Source organism: Ictidomys tridecemlineatus, chromosome 11, assembly GCF_052094955.1.
Source record: "Ictidomys tridecemlineatus isolate mIctTri1 chromosome 11, mIctTri1.hap1, whole genome shotgun sequence".
NCBI lineage: Eukaryota > Metazoa > Chordata > Mammalia > Rodentia > Sciuridae > Ictidomys > Ictidomys tridecemlineatus.
This window is the reverse complement of record NC_135487.1, coordinates 57,058,881-57,082,012: the sequence shown is the minus strand read 5'-3', so window position 1 is coordinate 57,082,012 and position 23,132 is coordinate 57,058,881. Positions and strand designations below refer to the sequence as shown.

The 23,132-nt window shown below is 32.3% G+C and overlaps 1 long non-coding RNA gene across 1 annotated transcript in view; it reads right to left on the bottom strand.

Annotated features, from left to right (window-relative positions):
- Positions 1 to 8,104: 8,104 nt before the first annotated feature.
- The window catches only part of LOC120890802 (uncharacterized), a 104,705-nt gene continuing 89,677 nt past the window's right edge, over positions 8,105 to 23,132 (bottom strand). Inside the window, exon 2 of the long non-coding RNA XR_013427863.1 lies at positions 8,105 to 9,057. This is a non-coding gene — a long non-coding RNA (uncharacterized LOC120890802). The remainder of the gene's footprint in view (positions 9,058 to 23,132) is intronic.

The following is a 23,132-nucleotide window of genomic DNA, read 5'->3' as shown; positions in this document are numbered from 1 at the left end:
GGATTCCAGCATTCATTTAGTTCTTTGTAGCCCTGTGTGATTTTGGTCTTACCAGATCCCATGTTATGTCACACAGGGCATCTCTAATACAATATTCTGAACAAAGACAACATAAAATATTATGCATGAATTTGTAGGCTTTTTTTCATATAATCTTATGGATTTCGACACAATTCTTGATTTTTCTCGCTTTTTTTCCCTTAAGTTTCTGGCACATAGAAAAGCCCTACTTTTTGTTGTTATTATTTATGCTGCTGTTCTTGTTTAGAGTAAACTAAAACCAAAAAGATAATAATTTTTTCAGTGTCACAGAGCTATCGAATAATGCAGCTGAGACTTGAGTCCAAAGACTGAATATTATGTCCCTTTATGCTCAATGAATATTGTTGGACTTAATTCAACTGAGCTAGTCAGAGGATTTCAATGACAAATAGCATGGTTGCTACTCCCTCAGTAAGCAAGAAGTCAGCACAGCCCAACTCTGTCAGCAAGTAGTCTATTCAGGTCCCAATCACCTGGCAGGCCTTGCATATCAGAACCACTCTTCCTTGTTTTGGGTACTGGGAATATTGAAACTGAGTCTTGGACCCTGGGAATTCATATGCTAAGTAAAACTCAAGTACAAAGGAATAAAGCAGATGTTAAATTTCCTAAACAGGGATGAGATAAGTTCCTCTAGTTGGAAGGAATGTTTTGTGGTGAGTTCTACAAATTCAGGATAGATTTGAGCCCCTTTCCCTCCGATCAGCATTTTCCCTTTGGAACTGATAGGAATGAAACTCTGATTTTAAGAAATGGAGGGCTGAAAGCACTACTAGCAAAATCATTTCATGTTCTATACAGAGATTTTTCCACAAGTCAGACCAGCACTACTTGTATGTGAACTCCTCTGAGGATCTTTCCTAAGAAATGACTCTTCCACATGTATTGGTTTCTAATATGACTTTTGAGAAAGTTGTTTCAATTTTGTGTCCCTGGTTTCTACAATTGTAAACTGGTGGTACTAAAATGATGCATCTCATGTGGTTACTTTGAAGATTAAAGGAGTAGATATTGTGTAGATCCGCACATAGTCTGTAAGTGCTACCTATTAGTACAATAGTCACAAAATAAGTGTCAGTGTGCTTCCTCCAATCTTTGTATGCAAAGATAAGATATATAAAAACTCTATGAAAACAAAAAATGAAAATAGAAAGAATTGTGTATTCTCCATAGATAAAGTACCTTGTACATCTCATAAACAGTCATGAATTTTATTGCTTATACTATGGACTGAACACAATAGAAGGACATTGAATGGCAAAAATTCAATGCCTTGAGGATGTTAATGACACTCACCTTTCTCAACTATATAAAAAATAAAGCAACCACTCTATTAAATAGCTTTCGTTAGTTTATTACTGTCAACATTTGCAAAAAACTTCTGCTAAGATGACATTGAGGACAGAAGTATCTCACAAAATTTTCAGTGTAAGAAAAATGACTAATAGTTAGCCATATTTTTCAAAAGGAAAAAAGATCATCATCTCAGGTTAATATCAGAAGAAAATATTTGTAAAAACTACATATATTTCCCATTTCTCAATCAAGTTTTCCAAAGACTGTGAAAAAGAAAGAAACATACTACTAATTTCCAAAATGTTTATAGATAATCCTTCAAATTCATAACAAGTTTTGACTAAGTTTATTGTTCTTTCCCCAAAAAGAAACAAATATTAAGCTCTAGAGAAACTCTATAAGTATAGACTTATAGGGCTGGAGTTATGGTTCAGTGTAGAGTGCTTGTCTGGCACATGCAAATCACTGGGTTTAATTCTCAGCACCATATAAAAATAAATAAAGTATACAATTAAAAAACTTATAAATGAGTGCATACAAATTTTATTTTTTAAAGTAAGAAAAATGAGACAAGAAGACATCAAATTTTCAAAAATTGCCAGATTCTCTGGTGCACGCCTGTAATCTCAATAGCTCAGGAGAGTAAGGTGGAAGGATGGTGAGTTCAAAGCCAGTCTCATCAAATTAAGGAGACCCTAAGCAACTCAGCAAGACTTGTCTCTAAATAAAATATAAAATTCAGTTCCTGATACCAAAAAGAAAAAAAAATTCAAAAATCATATTACAAGCCACTTTATAAAATAGAAATATGAATATATGGATGAAATTTAAAACTCTTGATTCATTTTTTTAATAATTCAATATCTTTTCTATGTGCATACCTCTTCTGATCAGGCAGAATAACAGATTCCAAAGATGTAAGCATCATTACCCTTAGAACATGTGAATAATTTGTACTAGGTGGAGTTTACATTACACATGAATTTATATAACAGGGAATTTGCACATCAGATTGATTTAAAACTCTTGAGATCACCCCAGATAATCTGTGTGGGCCCAATATAATCACAGGAGCTCTTCTAAATAGAAGTTAGAGAGTCAGAGTAGAGGAGATATGACGTGGAGGCTAAGGCCTGAGTGATGTAACTCCGGAACAGGCCCAGGACAAAGTGCAGGCATCCTCAGGAAGTTTTCCCCTTATAGCCTCCAGAAGGAAATACATAGACTGTACCTTGATTTTACCTGCTGAGACTTTGGTCTCCAGAATTTTACATAAATGTGTGCTTCTTAAGTCACCAAGTTTGTTGTAATCTGTCACATGTAGTCATGCTCACTGGGGCAACATACCGTGAAGGGAAAAGATGTGCATTTGTGGAATTGTGAAGTAAACTGAATATTTCATTTTTTATTTCAAATTTCAGGGTGCAAGTAAAACATGCTGTTATGATGTTACTGTTATAACATCAACAGAAAGGCAGCTTGATCCTGGATAGAATGAACAAGAAAATTTGAGATAAATAAAAATAAAATATGAATATATAAACTCTGCTAAACTGAAGATTTCTACAGGATCTATTGTTATCAAAACAAAATTAGTTCCAAAGTTTAGTAAAAACATGAATTTTTGATGTTAAAGATTAGTTATCAATTGTAATTTTGAAATTTTTACACACAAAATGTTCCTAACATATAAGTATTTCCCTTTTATGCTGACAAGAGTGTAAAATAGTGAAATATCATTGCCTGTTTGTATTATTTTTGCCACATGCTAAAATAAATTATTTTGAAAATACTTTTGATTATAATATTATTTCTCCAAATCTTCAAATGATAACTGAATACTTAATCTTAATTTTAAATAACATCTTCATACACATTTCTAAAGCCTATATTTATTACCATTAACTAAGGAAGAATACCTTCAAGTCCACTAGGATGGTTTATTTAACACCAGGTATCTTTGAAAATATCAATTTTTAAATTGTAGTGTGACTGAAACGCACACAAATATATTTGGCAGCATGCTGATTCATAGTCAGGTGAGATCAATGAGGATGCTTTGTAATTAAACTGGATCATCAATTTGAGTCATTGCTTAATTTCTTACTTGATAGATCTGCTCAGTTCATGGATTGTTGACTTGCAGATAGTATGCCATTTGATGCCACTGATAAAAATGATGATTTGGGCAATGAAGATGCATATGATGAATGAAAAAACAAGGAAAGAATAATTTTGCCTGTAGAAAAGAGGGAAGTACAGAGAAATCAGAGTGATATGTTTAAGACTGATGAGATGTTGGCTATAATTTGAGGTTTAAATTCTGCTCTAAAAGCCATTTGGACTGATACCTATCATGTGTTCTACTATTAGTAGTCACTATTGAATCAGGTGACAGAGAATGTGATTCTACTGCCATTATTCTCATTCCAGAGCACTCAAACTAAGATGTAAAATGCTTCGACTAGTCCTTTTGCTATCTTGTTTCTTTATAGTAGAATTGTAATTTGGGATATATTTTCTATCTTCAGGCCACTGTAAAAGTGTCAGAAGCTTAGAGAAGATTCAAAGTATCCTATTCATTTCCTCTGTCTTGGGATGAGGATAAAAATCCTTAGTATCATACTCCCTGAAAACACCTTTGACAGTATTTAACTATGACATAGATGTGTATCATGGATACACATGATCACAGGCTCTAGAAGCATAGAATTATTGTTGTTGTTGTTTTTAATTCACTCTGTAACAGAAAAACTCTTTAAACTCATTACTCAGACTTAAAATTTTCAGTGTTAGCCACTGCCCATCTGCTGTTTATATCGTAAAAGACAGATATTTCTGAAATCCTAACCAATCAATATATTGCTACAGAAATGATGCCCTATAAACCTCAATGGCACTTGTTGACATTAATTCTCATGCCTATGGGCTGGGGTTGTGGCTCAGTGACAAAGTGCTTGCCTTGCACATGTGAGGCACTGGGTTTGAGCCTCAGAACCACATAAAAATAAACAAACAAAATAAAGATATTGTGTCTCTGTATAACTAAAAAAAAAAAAAAACTCATGCATACAGTATACACAAAACACGAAAGATGTCATATGAATTTTCTAATTCTGAAACTTCTTTTCATACAGTATACTGTTTTCACTAATAAACTGTGTTGAGTCATCCCTAAATATTTTGACAAAAGAGGGCTGCGGCTGGGCATGTGTGAGGCACTGGGTTCAATTCTCAGCACCACATATAAATAAATAAAGGTGTATCAACAACTAAAAAAAAAATTAAAAATTTTTGACAAAAGTATTAAATCTGTAAATAGAGCTGCTTAGTAGTTTAGGCAGCATTATTGTGGATCAGAAATTCAGGCACTACAATGTAAAATATCTGGAAATTTTATATGAACTGACCTGCACCTTCAAATTTGTATATCCCAAATCTTTATATGGTTTACACAGTTAATAAGTAATATAACTTGATTTTTAAAAACTGACTCCTATATACATTTGAGGATTTTAAATTTCAAAAACTACCTAAATCTCTAACATGCACTGGGAAAATTCTTTACACAAAACTGCAGTGTGTTTTAGTCAGTTTTTTCACTTCCGTGACCAAAAGACCTGAAAAAAAACAATTTAAGGAGAAAGATTTTATTTGAAGGCTCACAATTTTGGAGTTCTCAGTCCATTAACGGCAGCCTCCATTTTGGGGGCTCAAGGTGAAGTAGGACATTACAGTGGAAGAATGTGACAGAGGAAAACAGTTGGAAACATGGCAACAGGAAACAGAAAGGTCTGCTCAACAAGGATAAAATATAAACCCCAAATACAAGCCTCCCAGTGACCCACCTCCTTCAACTATACCTTTCCTGCCTACAGTTACCATCCAGTTAATCCCTATTAGGGAATTAACACTTGATTAGGTTAAGACTCTCATAACCCAATCATTTTACCTCTAAATCTTCTTGCATTTCTCACACATGAGCTTTTGGGGGACACTTAATATCTAAACTATAACAGCATGGATATTTTAATATTCTGTAGTCTAAGTAGAAACTAAATACAGATACAATAAAATTAGTAACTTATTTGCATGATATTTATCATGTTTTTATTTATTCCAATATACTCATGCAAAAATGTGGTAGGAAAACATGTGCTTTTTCTGTAGATATATAAAGGATATAATTTTACACATAAGCACCAGAGACCAAAATAAGGATTCAAGTTCAAGATTCTCTGAATTCATTAGATTGTTGAGGTAAACACGTTGATGTAGCTCATTAAAAGGAAAGTAGAGTGGATCATTAAAATCCTTCCAAAATTTATCCATTTATAGACAAATCCATCTGTACTGACAGTCATTCAGCTACATGTTTTTCCATCAACATGTGTAAATGTAGCAAGATTTAAATTGTTTCTCTACAATGAAAACACAATTTTGTTCTAGTTTCCTGATTGTATATTATACTCTGAAAATTTCTGTTTGGTCTTTTGAGTGGTAATTGGCATTCATCTCTCATATGCTGTTTTATCATGTGCCTTTCTCCCTGCACATTGAATTTGGCTATGAAAAAATACAATATTCTTACAATTCAATATTCATACTTGTAGACAATAAACTTGGAGGCATATCAATTTGCTTTTAGTATGTATGTCTTGTATCTTGACCTAATCAATTAGTTTTTATTACCTGAAGATGTAGTCCAGAAGTTTTCCTGAATTTTTGTTGAAGAAAGTGAAAAAAAACATAGTTAATATAGACATGTAAAGAAAAATACAGTGACATAAAGAGGGTGGGTGCCATACAAAGCTAGGAAAAGAAATAGAATAGAATCTTCATCTTTAGTAGCTGTTAGGATTTGCCAACAAGGCCATTTTCTCCTTGCCAGATGGCATAGCTCAGCACTGTAAATCTTCCAGCTTTTGCAAGTAGATGAAGATCAGCAAACTGAAAAAAAAATGTATTTGACTGCATTGAAAATAGGAAATATAGAACCCAATAATAACCTAGTATTAATAAAAGTCTAATTGTCAAATAAGACATAAATAAGGGGCTGGGGTTATGGCTCAGCGGTAGAGTGCTTGCCTAGCAAGTGCAAGGCCCTGGGTTCGAACCTCAGCACCCCATAAAAATAAGTAAATAAATAAAACAAAGTTAGAAAGAAAAAGACATAAATTATTATACATATATTTTGAGAGGGAAATTTTTTTCAAGATTTTAATGCTGTTATGTTTTTATAAGTTGAAGAGACAGTAGATAACATTAAGTGGTTAGATAATACAGGCATACTGATAGCAAAAATACACATAATGATGGGAAATTGAGAAGCAGATAATCATAGACTACCAATTAACCTATGAAATCATTATTAAGTAACACTTGAGTAGAACTTAAACTGTAGAAAATGTACTGGATAATCAAAATTAAATAGTGTCTTTTTCATGAGGTAAAAACATTATATTTCTGCAGTTGAATTATGTTATACAGTAGTTCTCCTAATTAACCATGGTTCCTGGAAGCAAATTCTAAGTTCAATTACATTTTATGTTATTTTTGGTACCCAAACTATTGCCATCGAGAACAAGTGACATAAGATCATGATTCTTAATTGAATGAATAAATGAATGAATGAAGTCAAGTAGCAAGCAGTATTTTCAGCCACTTATAATTCTATAAATCATGAGATTATCATAAAATTTATATGACACTCTACTCTCTAGTTAACATTACCTTGTAAATATATTTTGAAAATATACATGATGGTACCTGAATGACCAAAAAAAAAAAACTTGTTTTCTCCAATCAGCAGTATAACAATGGTAAGAATGTGAGCATGCCTATCAGAATTCACTATTATAAGGTTGTGAAAATTGGATGTTTATTCTCTTATTTTGCATTTTTGTGTTAGTAAAATAGAAATAAATGTAATAAAAAAACTTCATAGGCCGATATAAAAATTAAATGAGAGTCAGTAAGTCAAATACTTAGCCCAGTGCCTAGCACATACTAGCAACATAATAAAGGGTGGTGGATTACTTGATTTCTTATCTTATTTTTAAGGAGGTTTAAAAATTATTCTAGAAAAGCAAATCATGACCTGGAAATTTGCTGGACATTTTCAAAAATAATATCATGAGATAACAATAAGCTAGTCAAGTTAGTCAACATAATAAATATTCACAGACTATCATGTAATAAAGACAATGGGAATTGTCAATAAGAACATAAGCAAATCTTTAGATATAATTGTACCAAAATATTTATAGTTTTATGTTTCTACTTTTTGCATTTCTTTATAAATGCAAACAGAAAAGAGCTAGAAGTAAATAATAATTTGTTTTCTTGGAATCAGATGATGGCTCATAAAGTCTAGAGAAGATCTGCAAACATAATGTAAGTAGGATCAAGTAAACCAAGGAAAATTCCTATGGTGGCAAAGAACATTCAATTAAATATCACCTACATGATTTGGGAGAATATTAGAATCACAGATGGAAACTTCTCATTTTTAAATTTTAAAATTTAACAATATCTGAGTTTGTAGAATGATAAATATTGCATTAATGTACATAATGCATAATTAACAGATATGCAACATATTTACAAAACATGCTAAATTTAATATGCTCCCCAAGAATCTGAGAAGATCATTAGAGAAAATAAAATAAATGACATTATAGGAGAGTTGGACACAATTCATTATCCATTGAGTATTGTCTAGGATTTGTTAAATGCTGGGAAATCTGAATAATTTACAAAAGTATTGTAGACTTAGAGTTAATTCTTTTATTACAATGGGCAATATGGGTAATTAAGAACAAAAATACAGAACAATCAGATCATCAGAATTTACAAATATTGGTGAGGATGTGTGAAAAAGGGAACAGTTGCACACTCTTTGTGGGAATGTAAATTAGTACAACCATTAGTGAAAAAAGTATGGAGGTTCCTGAAAAATTTAAACTAGAAATACCATGTAATCTAGCAATCTAGATACTGGCTTTATATCCAAATGAAATGAAATTAGTTTGTTAAGTGGACATCTGCACTCCCATGTTTATTGCAGTATTATTCAAAATAGCTAAGAAATTCAAATAATCCATGTGTCTACCAAGTGATGAATGGATGAAGAATATGTAGTAGATATACACAATAAAATACTATTAAGCCATAAAAAGAATGAAATCTTGTCATCTGTGATTACATGGATGGGACTAGAATCATTATGTTAACTGAAACAAGCCAAGCACAGTAATACAAGAATCACATGATATCACTGCTATGTGGAATTTAAAAAGTTGATATCAGAAGTTGGAGAATGATGGTTGCCATATGCTAGGAGAGAAGTTTGGGGAAAGATTTGTCAAAGCATGATGTTATGGTTTAGATATGAGGTGTCCCTTAAAAATTAATGTGTGAGACAATGCAATAATTTTCAGAGATGGAATGATTAAATTATGATAGGTACAACCAAATCCATGGATTAGTCCACTGATCTGGATTAACTGGGCAGTAATTGTAGATAAGAAGGATGTGGCTGGGTGCTGGTAGCAGGCCTTCCCTGGCCCCCGGGGCCCAGCCCCCAATTCCTTGTTCTGCATGTCAATGTGGCCAGCTCACAAGGCCATGAGGCAGACTTGCGGTTCTCCTGTTTATCCGCCTGAGACATATGTGCTCCACGGGAACATCTTGACCTTTTCTGCTCTGGTTGACTTCCTGATAAGGGATAAAAAAACTAGGTAAAATTAATTAAAATTGAATAATATAATATTAATTTATATAACATAATATGATATAATATTAATATAAAATATTAATGTTTTGGATATTTGAATGACAAATGAATTGATATATATAGAATAGTGACAAAAGTATAAAATTATTAATTTACAAATTTAAAGAATGTTTACCAAGATCTTTCCTATGATTAATAATGAAATCATATCTCAAAAACTTTTATTGGTTCATTATAGTTATACATAATAATCATAATTCATTGTAACATATTCATGCATGCACATAACTTGATACAATTCCCTTGTATCTCTCCTTTTCCTCACCTCTTCACTCTCCCTGAGCTCATTTATTTATTGGTCTCTTTTCTATTTTCATGACCTCCTTTTTTTGTCTTTCCTTTTTTCTGTCTAATGTCCAGATTTAAAAGAAAACATTTGACTCTTGACTCTCTTGAGTCTATCTTATTTTACTTAACATGATGTTATGTTCCATCTATTTTTGTGCAAAACCCATAATTTTATTCTTCTTTATCACTGAATAAAACTCCATAGTGTATGTGTACCACATTTTTAAACCCATTTTTCACCTGTGGACAGACATATAAGCTGTTGCAATAACTTAGCTATTGCAAACTGCACTTCTATGACATAGGTATGCATGTATTGCTATAGTATCCTAACTTCAGATCTTTTGTATATAAACCAACAAGGGGTATATGTACCTGGGTTCCACTCTTATTCTTTTGAGGAACCTCCATATGTATTTCCATAGTAGTTGTATCAGTTTCCAGTCCCACCAAAAGTGCATAAACATTCCTTTCTCACCCATCCTCACCAACATTTATTAATATTTATATTCTCGATGATAGCTATTCTAAATGGAGCAAGATGAAGTCTCAGTTTTGATTAGCATTTCCTTGACTCCTAAAAATGTTGAACTTATTTTTCATATATTTATGCTCATTTGAATTTCTTTTGACAAATGTTTAATTCATTTACTTATTTATTGATTTAAATATTATTATTTTTAGATACTAAATTTTTTAATTCTTTATGTATATTACATGTTAAACCTCTTGTCAGAATAGTAGCAGCAAGGTTTTCCTCTCAATTTTGTAGGCTTTTTATTTATGCTTTTAATTGGTTCTTTTGCTGTGCAGAAGATTTTTAATTTGATGCCATCCCATGGAATTAAATCATTATTTCCTGAACCTTAAAATCCCATAATTGTAGTTGTTGCCTTGCCAATATGTTGTACTGTTGTCCCTATGTTGTCTCCTCATAGTTGCAAACTTTTATGGTCTACTTCCTAGCTCTCTCACCCATTTTACTTGACTTTCATGCAGTGTGAGAGTTATGGATCTAGTTTCATTTTTCTACATATGGATATCACCTTTACTCAGTATCATTTGCTAAAGAGACTAAATGTGACCTGACATTTTACTCCTGAAGTTTTTAGAATTCTATTCTTGTTTTACATATCTGGGATTTTAATTATAATATGTTCTGGAGAGGTGCTATTTTTTGGTGTTGTCTATTTTCGTTTTTAAATGCCTCCTGCCTTTGGATGACCATCTCATTCCCAAGGTTGGAAATATTTCTGTTACTATTTTACCCAATAGGTGATACCATTAGTCTATATCTCTGCTCCTTCTTTGATGCCAATGATTTTTAAGTTTTTTTTTCCTAATGTTGTTACAGAGTTCTTGTATATTCTGATAATTTTGTTGTTGTTGTTTTCTTGCTTGTTTTCATGTTATTTTGATGTCTTAGTGTTTAAGTTCTTGTACCTTATCTTCAGGGCTTGAAATTATGTGTTCTTTGTCTAATCTGTAATTGAGACTTTGAACTGAGATTTTTATTTGATTAATGAATTTTTCACACCCAAGACTTCTATTGGTTATTTTTTTTCAGAATCTCTGCCAGTTAAATGATATGCTTTGTCAAATACTGCATTTTCTCTCTTGCAGAGATCTTGTAGGGCTGGGGATAGGTGTCATTGATTAGAATCCTTGGCTAGCATGCATGAGACTCTGAATTTGATCTCCAGCACCACAAACAAAGGAACAAAATCTTCTTTTAGTTCACTGATTATTTCTACAGTAAAGTTTTGAATTTTTTATCTGGCATTCCTTACACACCAGTAGTAACAGCTATTAGAGTATTCACTTTGGGTGAAGTCTTATTGTCTCATTGTCTTAAGTTATCTATATTGCTATGTTGATTTTAGTGCATCAAAGGACATTTTAGTGAAGTGATTTTTCATTACTATGTGCCCTCTGCTGGGTGCATATATGTCAACGTTTCCAATCAACATGATCATGCTACCATGTTCAGTTGTTATCATCATTTTGAGAGAAGAAAATAATCACAAGTACCTGGGGCCACTTCAAAACAAAGCCCATATACTAGTAAATTTTAAAACTCTTATTGAAAATATTCTCTACAAAAATATTCTCAACTCCAACAGGAAAATAGGAATAATGCTCTAGAAGAGATTGAGAAATAATTTATTAAGGAAAGTAGACTTGTTATTGAAGTATATATGATATAAAAGGGAAAATATAAAAAATAGAAAAACTTTTAAGAAAAATAGTGGAGGAATAGAGACTGGAACAGATAATGAAAGAAGAAAAAGAGAGACAAAGAGGAGAAAGTGTAAACATGAAGGGAAAAGAAAACATAATTCCAATTTATGCTTTTAAACCATAATGGAAATACATAAAATTGGATTAAGGAATGCAATATCAAATAACAAGGGGAAACTTATAAAATCAATATAGCTATTGATATCTGTGAAATCAAAAACTGACATTTGAGAGATTTAAGCTATTCCTTGACAAGCACTTATATGTGGGCCTTCCAGATTTTTATTTCATCTGATTTTGGGAAACTTAGTAAATGTCCATACCTCTTAGATTTACCCCTATGTTTCTGAGGGAGTGGAGGTAGCAATGTCACCAACCCACCCCTCACAGAAATGTAGGAGGCTCCTTCCATTCTTTTGTGTGTCCAATACATGTTTATGGCCTAGCATCTAGTTCTTTCCCTGTTTGGAAATGACATGTATGTGCTCACTTATAGAAATCCTTCCTGTGCTTCGAGTTATCAAAATATGTGTGAGCTTGCCTATGTAGATTTTGGGGTGCATGGGCTGTGGGAACCTATGGCAGAGACACAGCAGGCCAGTGATTTTTGCGTTTTCCTATGGAAGATGTGGGTTTCTCCTCTCAGCTAGGCATGTGTTAGTGGGTCTGCAGTCCTGTAAACTCAGTGGCAGCCGATATATGTGGAGGGAGCATGCATCTGGTAATAAACATGAATAGACTCAGACACTCGTTAAGCTATCTCCTTAAAAAAGTTAAAAAGCACCTGGAAATAAAATATGAGTTGCTAATTATGAAAAATATATTAATATATAATACATGTATAAACAATAAGGAATTTCTAAAGCTTTTAAAGTGGTCCTTAAAAGTAATAAAATGTCTAAATCCTAGCGAGAGTATAACCTAGGCAGAACTCTTTTTCTTTTTGGCAACCTTTTCTCTTTCCTTTTTTAGTAAGACCCACCTGAAAAGGAACACTGGTAAAATTCTGAGAGGCAACCAAACAGATTCATTGTAACCTCAGGGAGATAAAGGTAAGGACACATATGCTGTCTTTATTTAATCCCACTTGTATCTGAGGGGTCCTGAAGCACAGAAGAGGTTTATGTAGCCTTGAGCATGGATCAAACTTTGGTACCTATTTATAAATGAGGAAACAGCTAACTGCACTTCTTCCTTTTGGGGCACTTAATTTAGCCAGATGAGCATAAGACATCTGTTTGTCAGCCCTTACTCATTCCCTAGTTTACCATTCTTATGCAACTTCACAGACATAGATCTTGCTGACCATGGATGAAAGATTTCAGGAGATACCAGAAAGTTGACAGTCATCTTGGGGAAGGGCCTCCCTGGCATGCTCACTTAGGATGCTAAAAAGATTTGTCTGCTGACCTGTGAACACCTTGAGGGGGACTACTGGTGGTGCTTCTCTGATTACCCCTGGTTTATCACCCATCCACAAGTATAGAAACTAGGTGCTTAAAACCAATCCCTAAGGGGTTTGCTGAGACTACACAAAACCCTAAGCAAGCAAAGAGAAATTACAACTGAAAAAAGACACCAAGGAATCAAAGAAAAGAACAAGATGAACACCTACAAAATTATATGAAACTGATGAACTCAGTTGAGGTTTTCAACGAAAATGCAGAAAAAGGGGTCAAAATTTTAAAGTAAAAAATATATTAATAAAGGGAAAAATGAAAAACAGGCAGAATAACTTCAGAAAGTGTAGCATCCAAATGTTGATATTCCAGAATAAACAAAGAAAACAGAATAAGAACAATTATGCAAGTATTAAAACTAACTTCTCTTTATAATAAAAAGACTAGATTCTTCAGCTGGAAAGGGCTCATTGAGATTCATGCAAGATTCATTTTTAAATATAGACACAAATGTATTGTTTTGAAATTTCTGAACAATAAATATGAGTAGAGAGCTTCCCAAACAGCCCACCCCACAAAAGAACCAGCTTCTTATCGGGGAATAATTATGAGATTTTTTTTAATATTTATTTTCTAGTTTTTGGTGGATATAACATCTTTTATTTTATTTTATTTTTATTTTTTTATGTGGTGCTGAGGATCGAACCCAGCGCCCCCGCTTGCCAGGCCAGTGCATTACCACTTGAGCTACATCCCCAGGCCGAGGTTTTTTTTTTTTTTTTTTTTTTTTTTTTTTTATCTGTACAGAGATAGAATGATCAAATATTGTCCAGTACTTGATCAGAGGAATTGACACAGTCTGCTGAGAAGAAAGGGTTTGGCTCTCAAGAATCCTGCATCCAGACACAGTAGCATTTCCCCGGAAGGATCTCTATGCAATTTTTAACTGTCTGAGCATACTTGATATATTCTTTCCCTGAGTAAAAATTAAATTAAAACAATGGTATGGTTTAGATATTAGGTATCCCCTTAAAGCTCAGGTCTGATACAATGTAAGAAGGTTTAAAGGTAAAATGATTTGACATTTTAAATTATGACAGCCTTAAACTAATTAATGCATTAATCCCCTTACATGAAAAACTGAGTGGTAACTGAAGTTGAATAGGGTGTGGCTGGAGGAGGTGGGTCACTGGGGTGTGCCTTTGGGGTTTGTATTTTGTCCTGGGAAGGAGAGCCCTCCCCATTCCAGCTGGCACTTCTCTCTCTCTCTCTCTCTCTCTCTCTCTCTCTCTCTCTCTCTCTCTCTCTCTCTCTCTCTCTCTCTCTCTCTCTCTCTCTGTGTGTGTGTGTGTGTGTGTGTGTGTGTGTGTGTGTGACCTCAAGCCTCCAGGAATGGAGTCAGCTTTCTATGGATTGAGACCTCTGAAACCATGAACCCCCCAAATGAACTTTTTCTCCTCTAAAATTGCTCCTGTCCGGTCTTTTAGTCACAGAAGAGAAAAAGCTGACTAAACCAAACACTGAACACAAATGGGGACGATAACAGTGAGCACAAACATCTATTCTTGTGTACATACCTACCTGAGACTGTGAGACTATTTAAAAACAGTTTTTTGACTGTCTTCTAAATGCTCATTTACCTTTGGATGGGATCACCTTGGTGGCAATAAAGGGCAAAGAAAGAATTCAAAGTAGGACACAGGCAGGTGCAACAAAAATCCCAAACCCTACCACTCTTCAGTCCTGAAATTTCTTTTGTATTACGGTCTGCAAGAAGTTATTCATGACCACTGACATCAATCTTCCTATGTGAGATACACAATAGTCCTGCAATAAAGAAGTAATAATCAAGCTCCCAAGCTTCTTAAAAACAGACCTTATTTATAACCTCAAAGCACTGCCTGAACTTGATCATTTTTTTCTTTTTTTTTTTCAAACCCTAGAGAATTTTTAATTAAATTAGTGGAGATGATCACACAGGGTTCTTTCTGCAAACCCCAAAATTAAATTAAAAAAACCATACATACTGGATGCTAAGTCAAGATGGCTCCTGATGGATTCTAACTTTGCAGGGTAGACCAATTTGTTCTATTCACCTTCAGCAGGTCAGAGCACTGAGAAGGCCAACCTTCTGAGGGTCAACATATTTTTTATTGATTGTTCAAAACATTACAAAGCTCTTGACATATCATATTTCATACATTTGATTCAAGTGGGTTATGAACTCCCATTTTTACCCCAAATACAGATTGCTGAATCACAGTTTCTCATATCCTAGAGAAATTTTCTTAATACAGAGGTGGTTAGACCAACAATTCACACACCTACAGTCTGCTTGGGCTTCTCCTATGTAACTTTCCTTAAAAAGCCATCAAATGGAAACCAAGGATTCTGGACATGGAAACTGAGCTTGGATTTCCTGTTTTATCTGGTTGAAAATATACACCACTTTATGTGTGAAAACTAAATCAATTTTGGCATCCTTCCCAATAAAAGTTTACCTGAATTGCCCTATTTCAAATTTAAAATTTTAATTTCCTCCTCTTAAGAAAAATACCATTTCCCTCTGGTCTGATTCTTAGTCCCTTAAAAAATGTAATTATTTATAAACAAAAAAGACGTATGGAGATCAATACTGGTCTGAAAAAAGAAGTGATGAAGTATTCTAAAAAAGTAGAATTTATAAGAGAAGAATGGTAAGTCAAGATACCATATGTTTGCATAATTTTCTGTATGCAAAATAATATATTTCAGACTTTCTTGAAATCAAGTAAAGTCACTAATGCAGAAAACTAAAATATGAGTGGAAGTAAAACATAAAAACACAATTTTGGGAACTTCAGCTCTCTTCTGCTTTAGTGACTGAAGGGTCCACGGACTGAGGAGTAGGACACCCTAGGTAATGGAGGCCAATCGCCACTGCAAAAGTTCCCATGATGTCTCATAAGCGAAAAACAAACTTTAAAAGGCTAAAGAATTGAGATTCCAGCATTTTCCCCTCACAGTATAGCCTAGTTTATCCTGAATAATATAGGAGGTAAAAGAAAGGAGAAGTGGAGAAGTTAATGTTTTCCAAAGCTTTTATCTTGGATTGTGGTCAGAGATAATGTCATTTGCTTTCATTACTATAACAAAGAAAAACAATGTATTAAATTATGATTATTCAGAATGAAAAGATGAATACTACCATATTGAAAAGCATTGAATGTAATTAGCAAGGCAAAAAAGGGAAATAACACACTTACATTAAAGCCAGAAAAATAATAAAAAGGAAAAGAAAACAACAGCAAAGTAAAATAAATAGACAACATAAAATAAAATGCTAGTAATAAAAACAATTATATCATTTATTACACAAAATGTGAGCTGGCTGAATTTCCTGATTGGAGATGGGATAATTGTTAGAATGGGTAAAAGCAAAATCCACACATATGTTGTTTACAAAAAAAAATAAAATAAAAATAAAGTGATAAAAACAAGTTTGAAATAAGAGATGGGCAAAAGATTCTTAAGCAACTATAAACAGCAGAAAATGGTCTGGGAAATATATTCATAACAGTGGAATCAATGAAAAAAGCATTCAACAAGGAAAAATGGTACAATAAAAAACAATTCAAAAATCTTACATTTTCAGGGAAATGTAATAGACTTAAACCTTCACATATTGAACAAGATAGAAAATATCTGTATAAAGCATCTTTCTAAATTGAATTTCTGAAAAACAGTTATAATTGAGAGAGTTAAAACATCTCTGTCTGAATTTTGACAAATCATATTTAACAAAATACAATAGCTATAGTGGATTTAAATGTTCCAAACATTATTAACAGACAAATATTCTCTCAAAAGGAATAATTAGTTATATCCATAAAATAATTTATTTTATCCATGGAAAAAATATTTTAAAAATCAAACAAAATTAACAATTTTGTTTTAGATAGAGAATTCATATGCTACATACTGTGATACTAATATATAAAATTAAGTTGAATTGATAAAATGTTGCCTAACTAGTACAACTTCCAACAGATATTCTCCCACATATTCCTCACGGACAAGCGAAAAACAAAATTAGATATTAAGTTAAAAGTTATAAGAAAAGGTACCCCTTGAAGCAAAAACTATGACATTTGGGCATATCTCATATCTCTTAAAAGGTTTTATTCAAATAAAAACCATACTAATAATAATAGTTAACATTGTACATATTTATTTTATCAGGAATTGCTCTAATAACTCAGAAGTATTATTAAACCTTATTTCAAACCTAAGGGATAAACACTATTATTTTCCCCATTTTACTAATGAGAAAATTGAGCCACAAAAGTGTTAAAAAAAATCCATGCACAAACCAGCATTCCAGTGTATAGGTGGTTAAGATCCATAGATCACATTCTCTAATATTAAACTGTAGTGAATATTAATCTTGAGAATTGGGATAGAGGAGTTACAGGGAACTAAAAGGAGAACAAGAGAAAATAGGAGGTTGCAAATAATTAATTTAAAATTGAAATTAATAAATCAGAAAAAATATAATTGACAAGACCAGTAGAAGAAAGCTGAAAGTTTTGGAAAGAGTAAAAAAAAAATGATAAACAATTATAAGTCCAATACACAAACAATATTTACAACAGTATACCTTTTGATCAACTAATTCTATTTCTGGTCATGGATTCTAACTGAAAACTGGACAATCATGGAAGGAATGTACATCTCTCAAGACCTTTCATAATTAAAATTTTTGAAAAATATGTAAATAAATGACCATTGTTTGGCCACTCAGTGATTCCATATACATGGAACACTTAACATAGAACAATGATAATATAGATCTACAGTTATTGCCATAGAAAAGCATTAACAATTTTTGATGTTTTAAGGTTATCAAACATCATGTAAAATATCATTATTTAATAATGTGTATGTACTTAAGGAAAAGTATCTTAAAAGATTAGAATACAAACATTTAGTTTTTGTACTTGTGACCTCACCCAGCTCTCTGGATAAAAATTTTAGTGATTTATTTTTAGCTCTCTTCTTAATTAAATTATTTCAGGATTTGAATTGCTTTAGAATTAAAATTATTTTTATAGTAAGAATAAACATTAAAAACAGAAAAAGCAATGAATTCTGGATATTTAAAAAAATGGGTCACAAATTTTAAAGTTATATACTATCACTCAGACTTAGAAAATATAATGAAAAAAGAGGCTAACTTTGGATTCACAATCATTAGAAAGACATTAGGCATAACTTTTTCTTCACAGTAAGTATAGTTCATTATCTGCTTATAACAAATGCAAAGGAAGGCAAAGACTGGGCCCTAATAGAATAACAATTAGGAGCTTCCTAATAATTGGCTTGGTCTAGAGGCAGAGTTTTAGAAGTAATCTAACTTTTGATGCACTCAGAACTTTCTCCAATTTTTCCATATTTATCTCTTTATTTCTGTGAGATAAGTTTTAGCATATTTTTTCTATTTCATATTAACATATAGGAGCATACTTTGTAAAAATAGAATTCATGTTAAACCATATTTTAAACCAATTTTTGCTTTTAAAAAGACACATTAAAATACAATGAGATTGTCAAGATAATCTGATGAGTTTAAATTTATAGAAACTGTTGGCTGATAGACAAGGCTGACTAGAATTTACTTATCTCCTTCATATAAGAAGTGGATTTTTTTAAGTCATTGTGAGGGTTAGGAGGCATAGATTCTGATTTCCTAATACAAAGATAGCCCTGATTCTATGTTTAAAATTATTCTTAAAACATTTCATATCTCCTAATTAATCTTTAATTTAAAATATTTTGACCTATTCATCATAAATGTGACAATAAAAAAGACCTCCCTAGAAAAATATAGTAAAACCTAAGAAGTAAAAATCTGGTGATTATTGGGATGCTAATCTATCTAATCTCACTATATTGAAGACCTACAACATACCTACCCTTTTTCTAAGTGTTGAGACTACAAAAAGAAATAAAACACAATACCTTTCACTCAAATATTCTAATAGAAACCCAAGGAGAACAATAATGGGAAGTTCACTATTATAAGCAGAAGCCATAATAATTTTGTACAAATGTATTTCTGATATAAAACTCCAGTAAAAAAGAATGCATTAAGTAAATACACTTAAAGACCTGCTATGACTTATGTCAAATTGTTTAAGGTCTTAATATGATTTAAGTAAAGACAGACAGGAGTATACAGGAGTATACAATAAATCTGGTATCAAAAGAAAACCACTAGCTCTCTGGCTTCCAACAGATTTGGTATCACGTTTTTTTTTAGTTGTTATTTACCCCTTCTAAGTGTGTGTGCCACATCAGTGATCATGAAATAATTAGATGAAATAACTTAGTTTATAAATCAAGAAAATAGTATATGTTTTAATACATTTTAATAGTAAATAAATGGTTAAAAAAACAAAGAATGAAAATTCCATCTTTTTATTTTTATGTCTTACTTAGTTTTCACTGTGATTGGGAGAATACCTGTTTCTGGAGTTGTTGACAATCTGTGCCTACATCAGGATAGAGGGCAAAAAGGGATTAAGCTGACCTTAAAATACAGGAATTATTCTTGATTATTCAAGTGGCCAACCTTTTCACAGAGCCACTTAAAAGTGCAAGTGGGGAGGCAGAAGGGTATAAGAAAAGAAATGTGAGGATTGAAAGAAAAGAAGGAAGAAATGGAGGCCCAGTAGAAGTGAGAGAGGGAGGGATGGGTGTCTATGGATTTGAAATCTTTTACTTTCAAATCCTGATGTTTCACCACTTTTTTATTAATTTCTAGTTTAAGAACAACGCCTAAGGTATGGCCACCATGATTATATATTTAGGAAGGTGTCCCATCCATAGATCCCCTTGGATGAACAAGGGACACAGTAACCTAAAGTAAAAAAGGGATATGGAGGAATATAGGAGATTTTAAATGTAGAAGGAAATAAAAAGAAAATGTTAATTTTAAAGTCATTTTACAAAATAAGAGTGTCTCTTTTTCACTTGAATTAGGCTATTGGCTCAGGTTTGAATTTTCTTTTTAATCAGTTTTGTCCTCGTGCTATTTATAACAAGGTACTCTAAGCCACGTAAGGAAAAATAACTGTGTAGGAGATTTCTTTCTATTTTCCATAATTTCTATTATTTAAAATTATATTTGGTATTTTCACTTTTATCATTTTCTTCTTTTCTTAGCTCTATTTTTGGACCTCTGCTCACTCTCGCTCTTTGTACCATTTATATCACATGCTTAGGTATTGATATTTACAGCCTTTACCAATCCATCTCATGATTTCCAGACACAAGAAAGTTAGATGAAAAAAATCGGACTGCTGAATTTGTTGGCATACATCTTACAAAATTTGAATGTTCTCTGACAGCAAAGTTTACTGAACTTTAAGCCAATTGATATTTACATATGTCTAACATTATCTCAATGGCTTTGTGATTTTATTTGCAAAGCATTTTAAGGTCACTTTTTTTTTAAAGCTATCTCAATCATAAAAGTACTTTTTGAGTTTACATAAAAAATAAGCTATATTAAGAAGGAAAACTTTGCAAAATATCCCTCCTGCTAGCACCTTAAAATAACAAAAACAAACAAAAATTACAAAAGAATACACAATTTAATATACTAAAATAATTTACATGATGCCATGAATATATATGTATGTAAATGATAGTACATTCCAACATATTAGACAAGAAGTAGGGAATGATGATTTGTAAAATGATAATCATGTGAACATTTCTAAGGATCTGTTATATATATGACAACGTTATTTGATTGTTTCATATGTTGACTAAAAACAACTGAATTTATAATGATTTGTTCTATGAAACAGTTCAGAATCTTTTTCTAATAATTGAATGGCATTGAATTAAAAATCTTAAGTGAGTTTTTGCAGCTTCACTTTTAACTGAGTCATCTGTATAACCACACATTGTTTCCATCCATGATATTATTGCATTGTAGGAGTAGACTTGGGTTGTTCTAATAGATCTTTATATCTGTTCACTAAACACCAAGTAGCTGATGAACAAGCATTAGCTAAAGAGGCATATTAATCAAATTAAGATACAGTTTTGAACTTCTGTTTTCTTAAATTGTATCACATTCCACTGTTAGTCATTTATTTCAATAGTAGTTCAGCCTAAACATATTTTAAATTGAAAGTCCTTTTGAATAACTTGAAAATCTTTCATTTCATGATCTTTTCTTCATTAAATTTCCTGTCATAAAGCCAAAGCCCTCTAAATATTCATTACTTTGCTCTTCCAATTAGATAAATGTTTTAGTCTTCTTCTGTTCACAATACCATCTATACCTAGAAATAAGCAGTTCATAGATCCACTTTAGACAGGTCGCTAGTGATTCTTCTATCATTTTGTATATTCAATAGACATATAGTTAAACAACAATTAAAAATCTGCTCTACTATTTAGATGAGAGATAAAGTATACTCAAATCTTGCCTCTAAACATTACTTTCTGTGAACAATATTTATCTTTGTCTGGATTTTGTCCAGATAGAGTATAGAACTCCTGAAAGTTAGATTGGATTTTTTGTTTGCTATATAGAACTAAAAATAATCAGTATATACACTAATTCCACATCTTATCACAGATGGCAGGGAGGCACAATCCAGAGAAAACCCACAAGTGACAGTGGAGAGACATGAGAGGCATAAAACAAACAACAGCTTTCATAAGGCCTAGAGCACAACAGTATTCATCTGCCCACCAAAAGCTTTCTCCGGCTTGGAGTTAAAGGGAAAATGAGGAATAAATAGAATAATGGTCTGGTCTTCATCAAGAGCAAAGTAAAGCACAATAGACAGGGAAGGACAATAAGGGATTATGCTCAAGATCAACACCATGTCTTGTAAGCAATCTGGGATCAGAGAACACTATAGACACAAACCAGGAATAGCAGCCCACTCACGCTGAGCCACTTAAAATCACAGAAGATGATTAATACAAAGCAACATGTCCTCCTCTCTATATAAACAGCACACGTGGGGAACCTGGTACACAATATTACCTTATTTTAGAGCCCATTATGTTACATATTTGATTTTTCCCTTTCCATATTAAATATAGCCTGCCAGGCATCATGGCTCATGCCTATAATCTCATCAACTAGGGAGGCGGAGGCAGGAGGATCTCAAGTTCAAAGCCATCCTCAGCAATATAGGTTGGTGCTAAGTAACTCCTGAAACCTTGTCTCTAATAAAATACAAAATAGGGATAGGGATGTGGCTCAGTGATTGAGTGCCCCTGAGTTCAATCTCTGGTACCCAAAAACAAAAGTTGAAAAACAAAACAAAAACAAAAACAAATAAATATAGCCTTATTCACTTTTAAAACCCAGGTTGAAATAAAGAAACCTGTATGCTTACTTATAAATTGGCTTTATGTAAAAACAATGATAAATAGGGACAGATATTAATTTTTATTAATAAAACCCCCCAACACTTAAACATGAAATTATGATTTTTTATAATTTGCTTTTATTCTGTAGTGTGAATGTGTGTGTGTTTAGAGTTAAATATAAATCTATGTCAGTATGTTCTCATTTACAAAATTTGGCCTAGAAGCAAAAAATAATAGTGTATTTCATTTCACTTAAATCAAGTAAGCATGTCAGAAAAATTCTAGACAATAAAGTTTGAAAGACAATTTACCAACAGATATCAGTATACAAATATTATTTAAAATATACATATACTAAATAACTCAGATATACTATCATGAAAAGTAAAATATATATATATATATTCTTATCCTATTGCTTTGTCAATAATCAAATCTACAATTTACCAAAACACACTTGCCAAATATCATATGTATAAATAACAAATGCAGTAACAAAACTCTAAATTCATATGTACTTTTAACATTAATTTATTGATTCTTTCAATTATAAGAACTTTTGAGAAGAATTTTAAGATTTATAAAAAAACAGTTCTCTGAAAAATCCTCTGACCATTTTTAAAAATTCATTTTAATGATGCATATAAGTACTTTCTCCATGTCTTTATCCTAATTCATTC